Source organism: Talpa occidentalis, unplaced genomic scaffold (genome assembly GCF_014898055.3).
Source record: "Talpa occidentalis isolate TD23 unplaced genomic scaffold, MPIMG_talOcc4v2.1 talOcc4.4, whole genome shotgun sequence".
NCBI lineage: Eukaryota > Metazoa > Chordata > Mammalia > Eulipotyphla > Talpidae > Talpa > Talpa occidentalis.
Genome location: NW_023604295.1, coordinates 148,213,948 through 148,224,831, shown reverse-complemented (window position 1 = coordinate 148,224,831; position 10,884 = coordinate 148,213,948). Strand labels below are relative to the sequence as shown.

Sequence of the window (10,884 nt, the reverse complement as noted above, 5' to 3'; positions counted from 1 at the left end):
CTCGGCGCTGTCATGACTAAGGGGTTAGGGAGGTCTCGGCTGTCACGACTAAGGGGTTAGGGAGGTCTCGGCTGTCACGACTAAGGGGTTAGGGAGGTCTCGGCTGTCATGGCTAAGGGGTTAGGGAGGTCTCGGCTGTCACGACTAAGGGGTTAGGGAGGTCTCGGCTGTCACGACTAAGGGGTTAGGGAGGTCTCGGCTGTCACGGCTAAGGCTGGAGTGCGGCCCCGGCCAGGGAGCTGACGCGCCGGCACAGCAGACCTCGCCTCAGCCCCTTCCCCTCAGCAGCGGGTTTCATGGACCCACCGGTTCTGCCCCCCGCTCTGTCTCTGGGGAGTCCTCTCACCCCCCACCTCTGGCCTGTACCCCGGTTCCATACAAAAAAAATTAACGCGTGCGCCCTGGCCGAGCAGACGAGGCCGATGCTCGCTGCAGAGCACGCGGCGGCCTCGGGGACGGAAAGTCGCCGTTTATGGCAAAACGGACGCGCGAGGCAATGGTGCGCGGCAGAGCCAGACGGACGACGGAGACACACCCCCGCAGCCCCACAGCACAGGTCAGTAAAATCAACCACCAGTAAAAGCGGCGCCTGCTGGTGACCCGGGAGGCGTCCGGGCCTGGGGGCAGGGGGCACCGCGGTGAGTGGCCGGGCCGGGCGTTCGCCTCAGGGGGCGTCTCCGCACGAAGCCGCGCTGTCCCCCCAGGGCGCCTGCCCCCCCCCCCCCCCCCCCCCCCCGCCCGAGCCCCTCCCTGAGGCGCTGACGGGTGCAGCCTCCGCCTCCGAGAAGCCCCGAGGGCCCCAGGCCGCGGGTTAAGCCTCCTCGGGGGCCTCCGGGGCCCGGGTCGAGGAGACGCCTCCCTGCGGGCGAGGCCGGGGCGGCGGGTCGGGCTGCTCAGACTGGGGGTCGGGCCGGGGCTTCCCTCCGCCTGCTAGGCCCGGGGCGGGGAGGGGGTCACCCCAGAAAACCTCAGTCTGCCCCAAGGACACCATCACCCACAGTAGCAGCCGCGCGGCCCGGGCAGAGCAGCGCCCAGAGCCCCCAGGCGCGTCCTCGAGCCACGAGGAGCCGGAGCAAACTCGGGGACCCACGGCCGTCAGGGGGTCCCCTCAGGCATGAAACTGACCCCCTAGGTGACTCCGTGCTCAAAACTGAACCCCAAAGACCCCCCCAGTTCTCCTCACCAGCCCCCCCCTCTTCTGACCGGACCCTCCTTCAGCCGCCCAGGGAGACGCGCTCGCCCTCCCGCCCGCCCTCCCCCGGCTCACCTCGTCCTCCCGCGACGCGCGGGGCCCGCGGGGTCCTGAGGGGCGCGCCCCGCAGCGCCGACCTCCTCGCGGCCCAGGACGCCAGGAACGCCGGAGGGGGCGGCCGGGGAGCCGCGGGCAGGGGGCGGGCAGGGGGGGAGGGGGGCGGGCGGGGGGCGTCAGGCGGGCGGGCGGGGGGGCGTCAGGCGGGCGGGCAGGGGGGAAGGGGGGCGGGCGGGCAGGGGGGCGTCAGGCGGGCGGGCGGGGGGCGGGCAGGGGGGGGCGTCAGGCGGGCGGGCAGGGGGGCGTCAGGCGGGCGGGCAGGGGGGCGTCAGGCGGGCGGGCAGGGGGGCGTCAGGCGGCGGGCGGGGGGGCAGGGGGCGGGCAGGGGGGCGTCAGGCGGGCGGGCAGGGGGGCGTCAGGCGGGCGGGCAGGGGGCGGGCAGGGGGGGCGTCAGGCGGGCGGGCAGGGGGCGGGCGGGGGGCGGCCCGGACACACCTGGACGCTCGGTGGCCACGCCCGCCGGGCCGGCCTTTCAGGGTTCAGTGACCCGGGGCGAATAGCCGTGTGTTCTCCAAAAATAATGTCACCAGAGCTTCGGGCGCCCCTGAAAAGCGGGACGTGTCTCCTTGGGGTTAGACGCGCGCCTGCTCCACCCCCACGCCCCCCGGGCGCCGCCCCCCCCCCGTTATCCCCGCGCCCCGCCCCGCCCACCCCAGGCCGGCCCCGCCGCTTCTCCGCCCTTGTCGCCCCGGGACCCTCCGCGTTCCTCGGCCCCCAGTCACGCCCCCTCGAACCGCCGCGCTTCGTCACACGGACACACGGGGACTAGCCGCCCCCCCCCCCCGCGGGCTCTCAGCAGGCGCTTCCAGACAGTCCTCTCTGTGAAGCAGGTGTTGGGCCTCAGTTCATACTTAAAATTTTTATCCGTATTTCCAGCGTTTCCTCAGGTCGTTTCCCCAAAGTGCAGTCACTATCACAGGCCGTGCAAACAGTCCAAACGCAGTTTTCTGCAGAAGGGAGGAGCAGCTACTCTCTTCTCAGAACGAATGGCAGCACCTGCGTCACCTCGCCGGCCACCAGCTCACGCCCCTGTCAGCTGCAAGCTGTTGATGCTTCCCTCGCACTAGAACCAAGTACACAAAAAGATTATGTGTAAGAAATACATACTTTAGACTCTCAAAAAGGAACATTAGCTCACTAGGACTAGCAATGAAAACATTAAACTATCTCAAAGTTTAGGAAGTAAAGTAAAAGGGTAAAAAAAAAAAAGCAGATGTTTTTCCCCAATCATGAAATTGTAACACCGCAGGTAAAAATTATTTATCTGTTGATGCACTATATGTATCCATAGTTCACACACACACACGCATAAAACCTTTTCTCAGTCTCCAAGAATCACTTTTCACCCCATCCCAGTCGCTACTGCACCACTGAGAATGTCTTGATGATAGAGTGTGCAGGATTGGAGGAAGGTGCTTCTGTATCCTTGTAGCACCCCAAGCAAGGGAGGAAGGAGAAGACACCTGGGCCTAATGAAGAAAAAAAAAAAAAACACTTGTGTGTGTTCAGCACGCTCTGGAGACAGCCTGAGCAAACAGCAGGAAGAGCAACTGGGAGGACTAGGAAGTGTCGTGAAAGGGGCCACCTCAGGGGAGAGACGTCCGCAGTGCCCACCTGTGGAGTAGATGGGAGAATCAAGGTACACACCTTCCTAACATAGTAAAGAGCTTCTGCACGGTGGGCAGGTACACCTCAGAAGGATTTCATTGAGAGAGTAAGTAATATGATTATCAGCTGCTATTCTGATAGGAAAAGGACTAGGCAGCCACAGCTCAAAAGCTGCCTCATGCCTAACAGCTTTGTGATTCCAAGGAGCAAGCAGACATGGCTGAGGGCTGCTCCTTGGCATGCTGACCTGGTCTGCTGCTCACCAAGTACCATCTCAGACACACACCTGAGTTTCCTTTGGGGTCCTGAGTTCTACAAAGAAAGGCATATAGGACAAGACACCAGCTTCTCAAGGCTCTTTCGTTCATGAGCACACAGGCTGTAGCAGTTTTTGCAGCCTGGGTTGTAGCCAAAACCTTCACCCCTAATCAGGTACACACACCTGCAAGGGTTCATTTCAAGACATGTAAGTGAAACATACGCGCTGAGCACTCCATCTAACCCTTATCTCCCTGCAACTTAATGAAGTCACTGTAAAGGCAGGACATGGGCACAGGGCAGGTTTTCTGATCCCATGCAGACCGGGTAAAGGAGGAGTCAGAGTCCTCAGTAGTTTTGCAGGTTTTTTATTTGGGGTTCACCAGGCATATGGCAGGCAGGGGTGCTGGCTGGGGGGCTGGGAGGCTGGCAGGCCTCCCAGCCCCCAGCAAGTCTTCACTCTATCTGGGCTCTCTGGCCTTCTCTGCTTCTGCTTCGGCTTCTCCTTCAGGTTCTGCTGCTGCTGGCTGGGGCTGCTGGCGTCCCCCCGTGACGCCGCCCTTAAAAGCACAGTCTTAGCTCAGCTGAATCCCATCTACCTATGCCCACACCCTACTCCAGGTGCCCGCCATCAGGCATGCATTCAGGACAAGGATCCATCATCTATCCTGATGGCGGAAGGGCAGAAAAGCCTGACATTTTCTTTACCCTACAGTCACCTTCTCCATATTCTTTATTTTTTATTTTATTTTTTTTAAAGATTTATTTATTTATACAAGAACTGGGGTACAGGTCAGAGGCACGGGAGGGTGAGAGAATTCACCATAGAGTGTGGGGAGCAGAACAGGCAGACCGATCGAAGACACTGCTGAGAGGAGCAGCGGGTGAGGCAGGAGAGGTCTGCCACGCCATGTGGGTTTCTCCCTGGCTGGCTGGGGATCGAACTCATTCTGCAGAGCCTGCGGACAGCTTCACAGCACAGCGTTCTACCGGCTGTGCCCCAGGGAGGCCCCTCCATATATAATAACCATGGTTCACACAGGGCCACATAAGACTTACTTATTTAGCAGAAACACCCAGCTACACTGCCACCAGAAAAGTATATCTTCCCGAAACATGGACATAGCATTTGTATGTTAGGGATGCTCAGACCTCAGCCTGCTTAGCTCATATACAAATTTTTTACATAAAAATTATGATCTTTGAATTGTTAAGGTTCTTGTTGTCTTTTCCAGTGCTTAAGGAAAACAGGCACCTGTCACTGCAAATGTCAGTCTTTCTGTGTACATTAATGATGAACAAGCATACTGCAAGTTGTTCTATAAAATCCATTAACTGCAGACCCAAGTGAAAGGCTAGCTTTAGTGTTGGTGCATGTATGTCCTTAGCTTATTTTCCACAATGTGGTAACCATGAAAGCTAAACACCAAATACTGGGAACAAACAGCAGAAGAGGTTCACCCTAAACCCACCAGAACAAAGTGGCCACTGAGGCTGTTCAAGCAATAGCACCTACATTATCCTAGACTCAGAGAGAAAATAATACCATAGTAACCCACACAGACTCAGCTCACACAGACTCAGCTCAATTGTTCCAGATTATTCTGAATATTAAGTATTATAATATTCTAAATTATTTAATCTAAAATACAATGATCACCAGATCTTCCATTATACCAAAGATGCCAATTTTTCAATCTGCCTCAAGTTGTAAAGTCTGCATGTAAAGAATATGACCAATTCCACAGGTCTCAGAACATCTACAAGCCTCTCAGACAATGCTCACAATCACATTCATAATGAAAATATTTTTAGTGAAACTTCAAAAATAACTTACACATTTGTATTAGTATTTCATAACATTAAATGAGCTCAACCAATAATTATGCTTATTCAACATTAAAGCAAACTTTGAGGGCCTCCCTGCTAGCCTAGGGGTTAAGTCTCAGTACTGTCACCACAATGGCCCACCAGATGGCCTGAGTTCAATCCCCAGCCAGGGAGATAACCCATATAGGGCAGAGAAGACATCCCCTGTCTTGCCCGCTGCTCCCTTGAGCAGTGTATTTCAGTAGATCTGTGTGTTCTGCTCCCCACTCTGTCTCTTGTGAATATTCTCATCCCCCCACACCTCTGGCCCACACCCCAGCTCCTCTACACAAAAATAAATAAAATATCTTCTTTTTTAAAGATTTATTTATTCATGCAGGCAAGAACTGGGGTACAGGCCAGATGCACGGGAGGGTGAGAGGACTCACCAGAGACAGAGCAAGGAACAAAACAGGAAGACTGACAAAATACACCGCTGAGGGGAGCAGTGGGCGAAACAGGAGCGCCATGTGGGATTCTCGTCGGCAGGCCAGGATCAAACCGACGCAACAGAGGCTGTGGACAGCTTCACAGCGCTGTGCTCAACCCGCTGCGCCACCAGGGGAGGCCCAAAAATAAATAAAATCTTTAAACAAAAACACAAACTTTGAATTCGAAATCGGTAGAGTTCTTGTATGCATAAATAAATACAAATGCATGAATAAATAAAAATAAACCTAAAAAACCACTGATGGTTCAAAGCAACAAAGCACAGAAATGGTACCATGATCCCAAGTGTCGACCGTAATGTCATGTCCAGTTTGGGGAGCGAAAGGATCAGCAGGTGGCAGGAAGTACTGGCTTCCTCCCTGCGGACACAGGGATGTACAGCCTGGGGAAGAACTGAACCAGAAACCAAGTCATGTTTCCCACTCTGCTTGCTCTGTAGCTCTTCAGTAACATCATAAACACTAAACTCTGTGTTTTCTACTTACAACTGAGATTCCACCAATGGTAGCTATAAGGTTTTTACATTTTTAAAAGACTGCATTTAATTTTAAGGAGGCTGTGTGTATAGCACAGTCCCTGGCAGACAGTGGGCACTTAGCAAACCCTTGTTCACTACTTTGAGTGTTCATATCATGGAAGAGAATGTTCTATCATGGAAAAGAATACACACTCTCCAGTGCCGATGTAACTGCTGAAAAAACAGTCATGCACAGACATCATCATTAAATTGGAGTCCACTTATCAAGATATGTGTACTTTATTAAAACCCAAAAGATCATTCTCACAAGTGTCTATAAAGGCACACCCCGTCCTGCTTGCTTTGCTTCATCATACCTCTCAGGTACTGCCTTTCACAAAGTGAAGGTTTGTGGCAACCTGGACTGGAGTAAGTCAAACTGCTATTTTCCAAAAAGTATATGCTCACCTCACGTTTCAGTCATATCTAATTAGGGTATGTTGTTATTAGACAAAACACGATTGCACACTTAATAGACTACACTCTAGTGTGAGCAATTTTTATTCATACCAGGAAACCAACAAAAAAGTAGTGACTTGATTTACGCAGTATTACGTTTGTTGTGGTATTCTGGAAATGAACCAACGATCTCTCCAAGGTGTGCCTGTATCACCTTTTATTTAGTGGAGGGTAAGTACACCTACTAAAGCAAATAAATGTATTTTGCTGAGGCTGCTGTTTGGGGCTGGCCCTACGCCCACTATGGCAAACCTAATAAAGATAGGAGGTGATCACAGCTGGTGCTTGGATAGAGAAACGCTTGTCACAATATGTTTAAAAATATGTGTCATGATCAAATAGACCTGGTTTTATCTCCAGAGAATTTTTTTATTTTGTTTATATCCAAAAGACAATTTAAAAGCTAAGGTAAGTAAGGGACGGTGCACATACACCAGTGGGCAGAAAGAGCTGTGAACGCAAAAGGTTTGTGACAAGAAACGCCTGCACAGTCATAGGCAGGCGGGAGCGCCGCCTCTAGCTCCAGGGAATTTTTTTAAGTAGGACATACATCTTTACACTCAACTTTACATTCGGTTCATTGTAATGATAAAAATAATCAGTATCATTTCAGACAAAGCATGTGTGCTCTTCAGTACTGGAAAGAGAATTACTAAGAGCGATGTGCAAGGATCTAAATTTTAGAACATATATAAATAACCCCTTTTAATCTAATCACAAAATAACACAAGTTCATTGAGAAATCTGTCAACAGAAAAAACATGAATAACAAAATCACCATGAATACCAACATCTTGAGGACACTGGTCACTGTGTCTAGCATGCTTCTCATTTGTATAGATGAGATAAATCTAAACATTAACAACTAAAGGGGGGGTCTTATCCTGAATAATACTGCAGGCACTGCTAAGGCATCCCTTTCTTACCAGTTGCTCTAGATCTGCAAGAATCCCTTCTGGTAGGTATAGAAGTTAAGCATGCTGTACGGGAAAAATTAGAGAAAAGATTTTTTAAAAAAGATTTATTTATTTATTTATTTATTTATTTATTTATTTATTTATTTATTTATTTATTTATTTATTTATTTATACAAGCACTGGGTACAGTCAGAAGTGCAGGAGGGTGAGAGAATTCACCAGAGCCAGAGCGGGGAGCAGAGCAGGCAGAAGGACCGAAGTACACTGCTGAGGGGAGCAGTGGGTGAGACAGAAGAGGTCTGTCACGCCATGCGGGACCCTCGCCCAGCGGCCGGGGATTGAACTGGCGCTGCAGAGGCTGCAGGCTGCTTTGCAGCCCAGTGCTCAACCGCTCTGCCACCAGCGGAGGCCCAGAGAAAAGGTTTTTTTTTGTTGACTGCAGTCTAACAAGTAGCAATCACATTTGGGATTAGAACTAGAGCGATTCTAAAACTATTAAGTAAATCACGTCCAATATTAAAGACAGCATCTGCCTGTAATACATTGGACTTCTGTATTAACCTGAGGTTCCCTGTGCAGAGGACATCCAACACCGTAGAGCTGTTTTGAGGATGCACAGGGTCGCCCACACTCCTTCCCTCCCCCTGACCTCCAAGGGGGTTTACAGTTTAGCCTCATTTGACAACTTCTGATTCAGACAAAAATACGAAGTCCAAAAACGCCTGACCTTTGTTCTTATTTGTATGATCTTACACAAGTTCCTGGTCTCTTTTAGACCTTAGGATTCTCAACTACGGAGTAGGAATATCTCTATAGCGTCATTAATGGAGATCACATAACTTAAGTGATGAACTTGTTGCACAGGATCAGGTAATCTCTGGCAGGTGCTCAATAAACATTGATTTCTTCCTCCTTCCCTGAAGAGTCCAACTTTTCTCCGAAGCAAGCATAAAAGGATTTGGGAGAGGAAGTAAAATCAGTTTAACACATTATAAATGTTAAAAAGTAAAGTGGATTATCTACAAAATGTCTAACCCCAGGTGAATGAGTGATTGTGTCTTATTCAATCCGTGAAATAGGAGGAATCCTCTTATCACCAGATATCAGTAGAGAAAAGATCTCAAGATCTTAGGAAAGGGCCCTTCCATGTCTCAGATTATTCCCCATGAAGGAACTTTCCATCCCTGTTAGGGACAGTGCCCAGCTGTCCCTGCTGCGGGGTTTCTCGGGTGGGTCCTTTGATGATGCAGAGAAGGTCACTGCTTGCACTACACTGAGTTAGTTAATAATAATCCGCTTTAGGAAACCAGAGATGTGCAGCCAGAGTGTGGCAGCCTTGTGGCTCCTGGTCACTCAAAGACTCAGGAAAGCCTGGATTCTATTCAAGGGAGAGTCTACAGTTGCCTCAGGCAGTTTCCGGATGTCAAACTCCCCCTTCCAGGCTCTGAGTGGCCACATCACGGGCACCACAGCTAAGGGAGCCTCAGCCCTCAGATGCGGGCCCACGACCAACAAGGGCAGCCTCTCAGACCCTGTGAAAAAATGCAGGGCCCAGGTGCCATGCGACCCATTGGGTCAGAACCTGCATCCCCGGGAGACTGGGATGCGGCTTGGCCTGCCGGCTGGACCTGGGTTGGGGAGGGGGTGTCGGCCCCAGAAAAGTTTACAATACGTTCCCCAAATTATAAGTCTACAGAAATAAAACATGCAGATCAATGGAGCAGAGCGGGGAGCCCGGAAAGCCCCCGGGGGGGGGGGTGTGATCAATGCGGCAGGGAGGAGCCGGGAGCAAACACGGGGGACGCGCTTTCCGTCAGGGGTGCTGGGCACCCACGGGTCGCACTCAGGGACGACCTGCCCCCCATGTTCCTCCAGGACCCAAAATGACCCGAGCAGAGCCTGCACCCCCAGCCCGCCCCGCCCGGGTCCCCTGACTGGGCCGCTCTGCACCGGCCACCGGCGGGGCGACGTCCTCGCCCTCCCCTCGCGTTGGGGGGTCGTGAGGAAACCGGGGTCCCGCAGGCGAGACTCGGAGTCGCGGGAAGCGAGTGCCAGGCGAGCCCGGCCGCGGGGGAGTCAGGGGCTGGGCGCAGGGGCGGGGGTGCGGGGGGTGCGGGGGCTGCGGGGGGTGCGGGGGCTGCGGGGGTGCGGGGCAGAGGGGAAGGCGGGGGGGGGTGCTCACGGGGGCGCCCGCCCGCCCCGCCGCGGCTGAGGTTTAGAGGCTCGAGCTGAAGCGGAGGCGACTCTCCCCGTCTCTGCAAATACGATCATGTAACATTTCCGCGGCCGTGGGGCAGCGACCCGCGCGCCGCGCGCTGGACACGCGCCCGCGACCCTTCACCCCCCACAGGGGCCCCCACCCGCCGCGCCCCGCTCCGCCCGCCCGGCCTTTCCCGCCGGCGCCGCAGGCTCCCCGGAGCCGCGCGTCCCCACCTCGCCGCCGGGCGGCGCGCCTCCCGCTCCCGCCGCGGCCCCGGCGTCGCCTCCCTCGGCCCGGGCCCTCCGCGGGCGGGCGCTCCCGGCTTCCGCGTCCCCGCCACTTCCGCCCCCGCCGCTCCGCGTCAGCGCGCCGGGCCGTGACGTCAACGCGCCGGGGGCGGGGCGAGGCGAGGACGGAGAGGCGCGCGGGGGAAGCGGGCCGGAGCAGCGGCGCGCGCCCCCTGGCGGCGCGGAGGGCGGGGCGGGCGGGGCCGCGGGGCGGGGCGGGACGGGGCGGGGGGGGGACACGGAGCCGCGGCCGAGGGGCGGGTCTCCCGGGCGGGGGGGGCGCAGCCTGGGGAGCCGTGGGGGGCAGGAAGCGGGGGGTGTGACGTCGGAGCCCTGGAGCTGGGAGACGGCGTGACGTGGGGCGGGAGCCCGCGGGCACGGGGTCCTCGCGCGCCGGGAAGCGCGCGGGGTGGGGGCGCCCTCCGCGGGCTCGGGGCTCGGGCCCGGCGCTGGGGACTGTGTCTGCGCGCGGGGCGAGGCCGGCCGCGGGTGCTGGAGGCGGCCGGGCGGCTCGTGTCGTGGGGCCGCCGGCGCGTCCCGCGCTGACAGGAGCCCGAGGCCGCTCGGGCTGTGGGGAGGCCGGGGTGGGGGGGTGCGTCCGCGGGGGCTCGGGGTGTCCGCGGGGAGGGGGTGTCCGCGGGGGGCGGGGTGTCCACGAGGGGGGTGTGGGGGGCAGCCGGTGTCCGCGGGGGCGGCTCTGACCGCCCTTGCCTGACGCCCCTCGGGCACCTGCGCCCTCTCCCATGTCAGAGCGGTCACGTCACCGTTTAATTTGCTATTTTAGTCTCTAATTTACATGCTGCTGCTTACATTTAAATAACTCCACATTATTTAAGACTTTAAACATTAAAGCTGTCATCGATCAATCTGATTTACTGTTATTTCATTTCCATGGTAATATGTTGCTAAGAACCCATTTAGCTATGCAAATATATGCACACTTTATGTCTGAAAATTCATTTAATTTTAATAAATAAGTGAAGAGACAAAAATCATATATTGCCAAATTA

General features: G+C 55.0%; 2 long non-coding RNA genes across 6 annotated transcripts; one reads left to right on the top strand and one right to left on the bottom strand.

Annotated features, from left to right (window-relative positions):
- Positions 1–463: 463 nt before the first annotated feature.
- On the top strand, positions 464–5,715 carry LOC119258298 (uncharacterized). Of its 3 annotated transcripts, none has more exons than XR_005128172.2 (3): positions 464–556; positions 2,186–2,401; positions 5,367–5,715. It is a non-coding gene; the product is annotated as an uncharacterized LOC119258298 (long non-coding RNA). The 3 variants fall into 3 exon arrangements; XR_008554063.1 differs by having other exon boundaries at positions 2,186–2,948; positions 5,385–5,715; XR_008554062.1 differs by having other exon boundaries at positions 2,186–2,948.
- LOC129146803 (uncharacterized) lies at positions 2,088–9,857 on the bottom strand. Of its 3 annotated transcripts, none has more exons than XR_008554065.1 (4): positions 9,821–9,857; positions 7,397–7,450; positions 2,625–2,778; positions 2,088–2,372 (listed from the first exon to the last, which is right to left on the bottom strand). It is a non-coding gene; the product is annotated as an uncharacterized LOC129146803 (long non-coding RNA). The 3 variants fall into 3 exon arrangements; XR_008554066.1 differs by lacking the exon at positions 9,821–9,857 and adding an exon at positions 8,115–9,279; XR_008554064.1 differs by lacking the exon at positions 9,821–9,857 and having other exon boundaries at positions 7,397–7,498.
- Between the last annotated feature and the right edge of the window lie 1,027 nt (positions 9,858–10,884).